The 8,530-nt window shown below is 37.2% G+C and overlaps 1 long non-coding RNA gene across 1 annotated transcript; it reads right to left on the bottom strand.

The window, feature by feature from the left end:
* Positions 1-4,870: 4,870 nt before the first annotated feature.
* Positions 4,871-6,640, bottom strand: LOC111917784 (uncharacterized). Its single transcript, XR_002859020.3, has 3 exons — positions 6,251-6,640; positions 5,448-5,569; positions 4,871-5,327 (listed from the first exon to the last, which is right to left on the bottom strand). It is a non-coding gene; the product is annotated as an uncharacterized LOC111917784 (long non-coding RNA).
* Between the last annotated feature and the right edge of the window lie 1,890 nt (positions 6,641-8,530).

Below are 8,530 nucleotides of genomic sequence, written 5' to 3'. Positions count from 1 at the left end.
ACTAGATAAATACTAAATAATAAAGATACTAGAATAATCATAAATTATAGACCCAATCCCACTTATCCGCTCGGTTCATATCAATACCCCCTCGGTGAAAATCCACCTTGTCCTCAAGGTGGAAACCTGGAAATTGTTGCGTGTTCTCCTGTCTCTGTCTCTGTCTCTGTCTCTTCATCTTCCTCTTCCTCCCCTTCTTCATCATCCACCAACAACACTTGAAGGGTTTTCTCTGGGCAGCGATGACCTGGACCGAACTTCCCGTTGCAGCGAAAACATAGCCCTTTGGCTTTCTTGTCCGCGAATTCCGTGTCAGTCATTCGTCGGAAGGGGTGTGGGTTGCCAATGCTCCTGTTGTTGTGGTTTTAATTGTGCCCAGCGCACGGTTCACATTGACTTTTGTACTTCCTTTTTCTGACGGCGTGATTGTTCCAGTTCCGTTCTCATCTACCACAAGTGCCAACTTCATTGTCTGTCCCAACCCATGTGGTTGCAAGATCCGAACCGACTTGCGCAAGTCCGGTTTCAACCCCTTGATGAAAGTCCCCTCCAAAATTGACTCTTGAATGCCCTCAAGTTGTGCAGCCATCTGTTCAAAACGCCCCACGTAATCACGGGCCGATCCACTTTGTTGTATGTCCAAAAATTGTGCTTGCAAACTACCCTCCTGTGACGCCTGGAAACGTTCCAGCAACCTATTCTTTAAATCTTCCCAACACTGGAAAGGCATCCGGGTGTCGCTCCATCTATACCATGCCAGTGTTGGCCCTTCCAAACATAGGACTGCTGCACGTAGTCTCTCACCCGATGTTGCCAACCCTTGCATATCAAAGAAACGTTCTGCTTTATAAACCCACCTATAAACATCTTCCCTTTCAAATAGTTGCATCTTGAGTTTTCTCAATCTATAATCCACGTTTGGGACCCATCCCCCTCCATGTCCTAGGTTAGACCCAAAGTATGGTCCCATTCGAACGGGTTGTGTGGCCGGCTGTTCTTCGATTCCCCAACCTTCCCCCGCATATGCTCGGAATTTGGAGTTGCTTGACCAAGATTTTGGACGCATATTATGCGGAGGAACTGGATACCCCTGTTCGTCGTATTGAAGCGTTGACGTGATCTAGGGCGGTTGTGTGTAGATGATAAGGGTTTGTGGCTACCCTCCTGTTCCTAGGCGTTGGTGATTTGGAGGTGGCATTGAAAAATTCGGGGGTGGCAACGATTGAATAATGGATCGGTAGGTGGTGATGGGTAGTGGTAATGATTGGATGATTGGCAACAGTTGCGTGACTGACGGAAAATCTATGGTGGCAGCGGGCGGCGATTGGGTGGCAGGTTGGGCCACCTTAATCAGGAGTGCCATAACTTCTGCATGGCGCTGATCAGCTAAGGTTTGACGCCTTTCTGATTCGGTCCTGATCTCTGCTAATTCCGTCTCCATCTTCTCAATACGATCCCATGAGGAACTCTCTTCCAAGACTGAATCTTTATTCAAATTTAGGGCAGCAGTATCAGATCTGGTGTCGAGTTTCGGCATCGTGCAGCAAACGACGTGAACAGTGTTCGGTGAACAATAACCGCGTGAACAGTACCTCCGATGAACAGTTGTCGAGAACAGTACTCCAGGAAAGTGTTCTGATACCAATTTGATATGAACTGATTAGAAAATAACTCAATCTTAACTTAATGCTTAAGAACCAAAGATAGGTGCCTGATATTCGAGACTCAGGGGATCTCCAAACAAAAGAAAACGACTCACTAAAATTTTTCCTCCCCTAGAAGAGTCGGCCCTAACCTATTTATTGACTCTCCTAAACTGATAAAAAGGAAACTATATTTGTAAAGGGAAACCCTAACTGCATAAGGAAACTAGAATCAACTAGATAAATACTAAATAATAAAGATACTAGAATAATCATAAATTATAGACCCAATCCCACTTATCCGCTCGGTTCATATCAGGATTCAATCCATTTGGTAACTTAAGTAGTTCACATAGCATATGGCATGTCTTTGTTGTACCGTACAATTTTCCACCATGGAAATGTATGAAAGACCCATATATGTTCATGCCAATGTAGATTCCAGGTCCCTTATCACCTGGCATTAATATTGATGTCTACTTACAACCTCTACTTGACGAACTAAATGAGTTATGGGTTGGTGTAAATGCTTATGATGCACTTAGAAATGAAACTTTTACATTACGAGCAACCCTTGTGGACAATAAATGATTTTCCAGTATATGGTATGCTCTCTGGTTAGAGTGTTAAGGGTTACAATGCTTTTCCTACATGTATGGATGGAACATCATCTCGTTACTTGACTCATAGTAAAAAAAAAATGTGCTATATAGGTCATCGAAGATTCTTGCCAGCCTCAAACAAAAGGCGTAGGGATAAAAAGAACTTTGATGGGACGGTAGATATGCGGGAACCATTGACACCAAAGTCTGGAAATAAAATTTTGGCTGACGTTGATATGTTTTCTAACTCAAGAAAATGTAAGTCTAGAGAGGACAAACAAGGATGGAAAAAGAAAAGTGTGTTCTTTAAGCTTCCATATTGGTCTAAACTAAAATTGAGACACAACATTGATATCATGCATGTTGTTAAGAATGTGACAGAAAGCTTGATAGCCACATTGTTCAATATTAAGAATAAAACAAAGGACACATGGAAATCTCGCAAGGATTTGATGGATCAAGATTTAAAGAAGAACTTACATTTACAACCAGATGACAATTCATTTATAATGCCTATGGCTTGCTACCATTTAACAAAGGAAGAGAAACGAAAGATATTAGAAGTCTTGAAGTCACTTAAGTTCCGGATGGATTTGCCTCGAATATATCTAGATGCATTAAAGGGAGGGGACTTCCGGTTGTCACGCATGAAAAGTCATGACTTTTATGTTTTCATCCAACAGTTGTTGCCTTTATCAATTAGGGGTTGTTTGACAAAGGAAGTTCGACTTGTGTTGTACGAACTCAGCAAGTGTTTCCAGAAATTATGCACACGAAGTATGTACCTAGATGTTTTAGAGGAACAAGAGGCAAAAATTGTTCTCATATTATGTATGTTGGAGCGGATATTTCCTCCATCATTCTTTGACATCATGGTTCATCTTTTGATTCATTTTCCATATGAAGCCAAGATTGTAGGCCCACCTCAATACCGTTGGATGTTCCCTTTTGAGAGGAAAATGGGTACTTTAAAAGGATATGTCAAGAAAAAAGCTCGTCCAGAAGGATGTATTGATGAGAGATACATAGACAAAGAATGCCAGAATTTTTGTTCTATGTATTTAAATAACGTTGACACGCATTTCAATAAGGTTGAGCGCAACAATTAAATGATGGGTAGCGATGGTGAAATTTCCGTTTTTTCATGCAAAGGGCGCCCATTAGGTAGTCCAAAAGCATAGGATTTGAGTGAAAATGAATTGGAGAAGATTCATACATATATTCTAAACAATTGTGATGAAATAAAGGAACTAATAAAGTAAGTGATTCTTTGTAATGATATTTTTCATTTCTTTCATATAATAACAAGTCTTAATTTTTAACTTTTTAGTTCACACAAAGTTGAACTAGACGAAGAAAACTCTGACAATGTAAATGAACGTCATGAAAAACAATTTGCATCATGGCTTCACCAACGTGTAAGAACTACATTTGATGTTTATTTTTTAAAATTTAATATGGGAGTTTTAAACTCTTGTTAACTAATATGTTATATATTTTTATTTAGCTTAATTCTTGGCCACAATTGTTTGAAAACGAAACTCGTATATTGTCGCATGGTCCATCACGTTATGTCAACCAGTAGAGTGAATGTTTGGTCAATGGGTATAGGTTCCACACACAAAGTTGTGAGAAGAATCGAAAAACTCAAAATAGCGGAGTTGTAGTGCAAGGTGTTCATGGGGAAAACATTATTGATTTTTATGGGATATTACAAGAAGTGTTAGAAATTGAAAACTTGGGTGAAAATAAAAGAGTGTTAGTATTCAAGTGTAATTGGTTTATGGTCGGTGATAAGAAAGGGCTAAGAATTGACAAAGAATCCAAAGTTAGAAGTGTGAATACATCCAAAAAATGGTACATAGATCAACCATACATACTTGCATCACAAGCCAAACAAGTTTTTTATGCACCAAATTTAAAATTGGGCAAAAATTGGTATGTGGTTCAAAGTAGTGCCCCTCGTGCATTGTATGATGTTAATGTAACGATGGAAGAAGTACATCAAGAACAAGAGGCACATCTAAATCTAACTGTTGATTTGAATATAGACCAATTATCCTTAACAAGAGATAATGTCCCATTGGAAGTGGTGGATGCCTTAACCATTGCATTGCATGACATAACTCAAAAAACATGTACAAAGGCAAGTACATCAAGGACAAGAGCCCGTTCTTAGTAAAGATATTTATATTTTTATGCTAAAATGGATAATGAATCAATTGTCCAACAAAATGAGGGAATAGATAAAAATATTTTTACTCATAGATTTTACAATTACTTAAACAGGTGCAATGGAAGGCATAAATAAAATGGTAGCAAAAGAATAAATGTTCAAAATAAAAGTTCACCCTTTATGTTGTTTTTCAAGTTCAGAATAAAAGTTCAGCCTTTTTGCTGTTTTTCAAGTTCAGAATAAAAGCTCAGCCTTTGTGTTGTTTTCAAGATTAGAATAACAACAACAATGTACTTCCCTTTTCTTATTAATGCAATTTATCTACAATATAAGTATGCATTTATTTGATCTTTAGTTTGATTTCATTTCTTTATCTTATTTCTTCATACCTTGATGATGTATGATTAAACACATTTATTCACTAATTTATTTAAGCATTTGTTCTTGTAGCCTCTTCAGAGTTGCATCAGTTGAAAGACGATTGTCTCTAGTGAAAAGGTAACATTTTATTTGTGAGATAAAAAGATTATAATAAGTATGTATTGATTTGAACTTTAGTTTGAATTCTTTTTTTTTCATCTCAATGATGACTACATATTTATATCTATTATCTTATCGTTAAACCTAATCAGTAGCTTGTTAAATATACATGTAGTTCTCATTGTGCCTTGAAGATCTTGTTCCTATAGCTCTTGAGAGGTACATTAAGGCATTGGATAAGCTATCCCTAGATTAACTCTAAACAATTTTATTACTTCAAAAAAAGTCTTCTTGCATTTTTCATTCCTATTTACTGTTTCTCAATCTTATTCTTACCTATAAATGTTCAAGAACAATAACCTAAAGATCATTTCCAGTCCCACAAACCAACTTCATTATCCGCTTTAAGACCCTGATAATAATAACCTACAACAATTAAGAATCATTGTCATAAATACCTTCTGGTTTATAAATCACTAAGATGCTTCTTAATATATGTGTTTTTTGTAGTATAATGATAAGTAAATCGGTAAATTTAATAGTAACCTTTTAAAGAGTATTGAGGTATCGAGTGTTAAGCAATGGAAACCATGCAAATCATGCCTTGGAACTTGAAGCTCCCCAGAACGTAGTGTTGTCAAATGACAAAGATCTTTGGACAATGCCACCTGTCAACAAGACCAATTTATAAACTTTTAATTTAGCTATAATTTGTTCCACCCTCTTTGTTGAGACAAAATATTTCATTTTTAATCCTATGCAGTTATGTTGGGAATGACTCCTAAAACATTATCTGGAAGACCATTTGTATCTGTTCACGTGGACAAGCTGTGCCACGTGTTCAAACGTGAACAGGACAAGTTGTGCCGCCTACAGAGTCAAAATAGGTAACAAATTTACCCAACTTCTTTCGTATAACAGGACAAGTTGTGCCGCCTACTCTTTAATAACCTTTAGTGTCAAACTGATTACACTAAATAATCATAAAGTAAAAGTTTGTCTTTAGATGAAAAAGGGGAGCTGTTTTAGTGAAAAAATACATCAGGAGTTGCAGAAGGCCAAAGATAACAAAGGCTAATTAAGTGCTTGTTGTTGTTCGAATATGACTTAAGCATTTAAACAAACACATAGAGTGCAATGGATAACCCTAACACCATAGAAAACTTGATGGCCATCAACCAAAAAACAAATTATCAAAACATATCTGCATTATTCATAATGGTAAGCTCAAAGCTAAATCATACCTTGGTTCCACCGATCTTGGTAGTTGTAAGCACAAAATCATCTTTACCAAGAAAGACTACATATAAATAATTAAAGGACAATAGAAGACGCTTATTATTACTTACCATTTTGAACCACTTAACCGCGGGAGGTTTAGACTTGATGAAATTACGCCGTTCAAAGGGTTTGTTGTGCCAGAGTGGATGTTGTCTTGTTGCATCGGTGAGTAGAAATCGATGAGATCGCCATGTAATACATTGACGAGAGAAGAAAGCAAACAGGGGAGGGATTTTCGAAGTGCGAATACGACGAACCAAAAAAATCAATGAAGACACAATAAATCAAAACATCTAACAACTTAAGAATAGAAACAGTCATAAATATACTAACAATGAGAAAAATCGAAATTAGGGTTTTCAGTTTTGTACCGGAGCTGGCGGAGGAAGTCGCCTGCTTCATGCTTCAGGTTGTGGGTATCTACTTGTCTTCGTCATCTGCCACTTTGGGTGAGAGATGAGAGAACTAAGAGGGTGTTTGGATAAATGCATTTTTAGCTTAATTAGCTTATTGCTTATTGCTTATTGTGGTGGGAATAAACATTTTTTTTAAATGTGTTTGGATTAGTTTATTGCGGTGGAAATAAACAATAAGCAATAAGCATTTGAAGTGTTTGGCAAATAAAACAGCTTATATGAGTAAAATGACTAATAAGCAATAAGCAATAAGCAATAAGCATTACCCCCCTTGCTTATTAAAATCAGCTTATTTAGCTTATTCCCACCGCAATAAGCTAATTTTTTAAGCATCCTATCCAAACACTTAAATTAGCTTATTGTGGTGAAAATAAGCAATAAGCAATAAGCTGTCATTTTTTTCCTTATCCAAACACCCTCTAAGTATTGGAAGGAAAGGCATGGCGCGGGAGAATGAAAAAAATTGAAGGGGAATAATCGCCCGACAACGAAATCTTAGGAGGGAAATTGAACTTTTAATGATGCAATTTTGTAGAAACACATCAATAAATAAGTGTTTAATGTGGTTTTATGAAAACCGCACCAATAAATGTTTCAAATATGATTTTGACACGAAATGATGTTCCGAAATGATAAAGAACATGGCGGCTTTGAGTCCTTGTGATTCATTTTCTAGTTTCGATAAAGCAAAGTTGTTGAAGCTAAGAAAGATATACAAAAATGATTTTGACAATTCATAAAGGGTGCATCATAATGGGCCACTTGATATCTATTATTACTCTTGTGACAACCCGAAGTTCGTTCCGTCATCTGTAACCCGTTCCGTTAATAAATTTGTCGTTTTCAAATTCATTTTCGTTTACGTTATTAAATTAAGTCATTAAATTTGAGATTTGCTATTATGACTTAATGGGTGTCCTAACGCGTTTAGAACTCATAATAACACCTCATTTTAGTAATCGGAAAAATTTTAGAATCGACTATATCGGGTTACGGCAACTTAATCGGGTGCTACCAAAAGCCTCGCCAAACGTCGGTATCGGGTAGAATTTCACCGTGTCCCAAACTTGAAACATATTTAAAGTGCAAAAGGCTTCCATTTGAAGCTTTTGCACCCTCTCTCACTACTCTCTCTCTCTCTCTACAAACTCATTTCTTGGCCAAAATCATCAAATTCAAGTTCCATTTCATCAAGGTAACCTCCCTAACTTGTTGTATAACCTTTCCAGCTTCCAAATCCGTGTTCAAACTATGATTTAGGACCATAAACATGTGTTTACGGCCCTGGAATGCTCTTGGGCCGTGAACACATATAAGTTGGGTTTTAGAGCCTAAAAACTCTCCCAAATCACTTTTGGAGCTTAGAAATGACTTAAAGGCTTAATGGAACAGACTTAGAGCACCTTGAACTCAACTTTTGGGGAGTAAACATGAGTTTACTGCCCAAGAACATGCTTGGGCCGTAAACTCCTTATCATGGGCAGTAAACTCAATTTAAAGTGTTAAAATGCCATTTAAACACATCAATAGCCTTGGATTAAAGTCTAGAATCAACCACAATCGATTTAGGGGCCTTAAACATGATGAAAACCTTCCCTATAGGAGTTCACGGCCGGAAACCCCCCAAATATGGGTTCCTGGGTCGTAAACTCATATACACTAGTCAAATGATGCCCTAAATCCAATCTAAGGCTTGTAAAATTAGTTTGAATCACATGTGATTGATCTAGGGCCACCAAATCATGAAAGGAATGGATATATAGGAGCTTACGGCCATAAACTCCTAGTTTACAGCCGTAAACTCCATTTGGTAATACCTTTGGTGGTTTAACTCATTCCTATGCCTTAGATTAAATCATATCAACATTCCCTAAGTGATATTTGACCCTTTAGCATCATAAAACCCCTCATCCATGAGTTCACGGCCGTGAA

Source organism: Lactuca sativa, chromosome 4 (assembly GCF_002870075.4).
Source record: "Lactuca sativa cultivar Salinas chromosome 4, Lsat_Salinas_v11, whole genome shotgun sequence".
NCBI lineage: Eukaryota > Viridiplantae > Streptophyta > Magnoliopsida > Asterales > Asteraceae > Lactuca > Lactuca sativa.
Note: the sequence above shows the minus strand (reverse complement) of the source record. Positions and strands in the feature narration are given on the sequence as shown.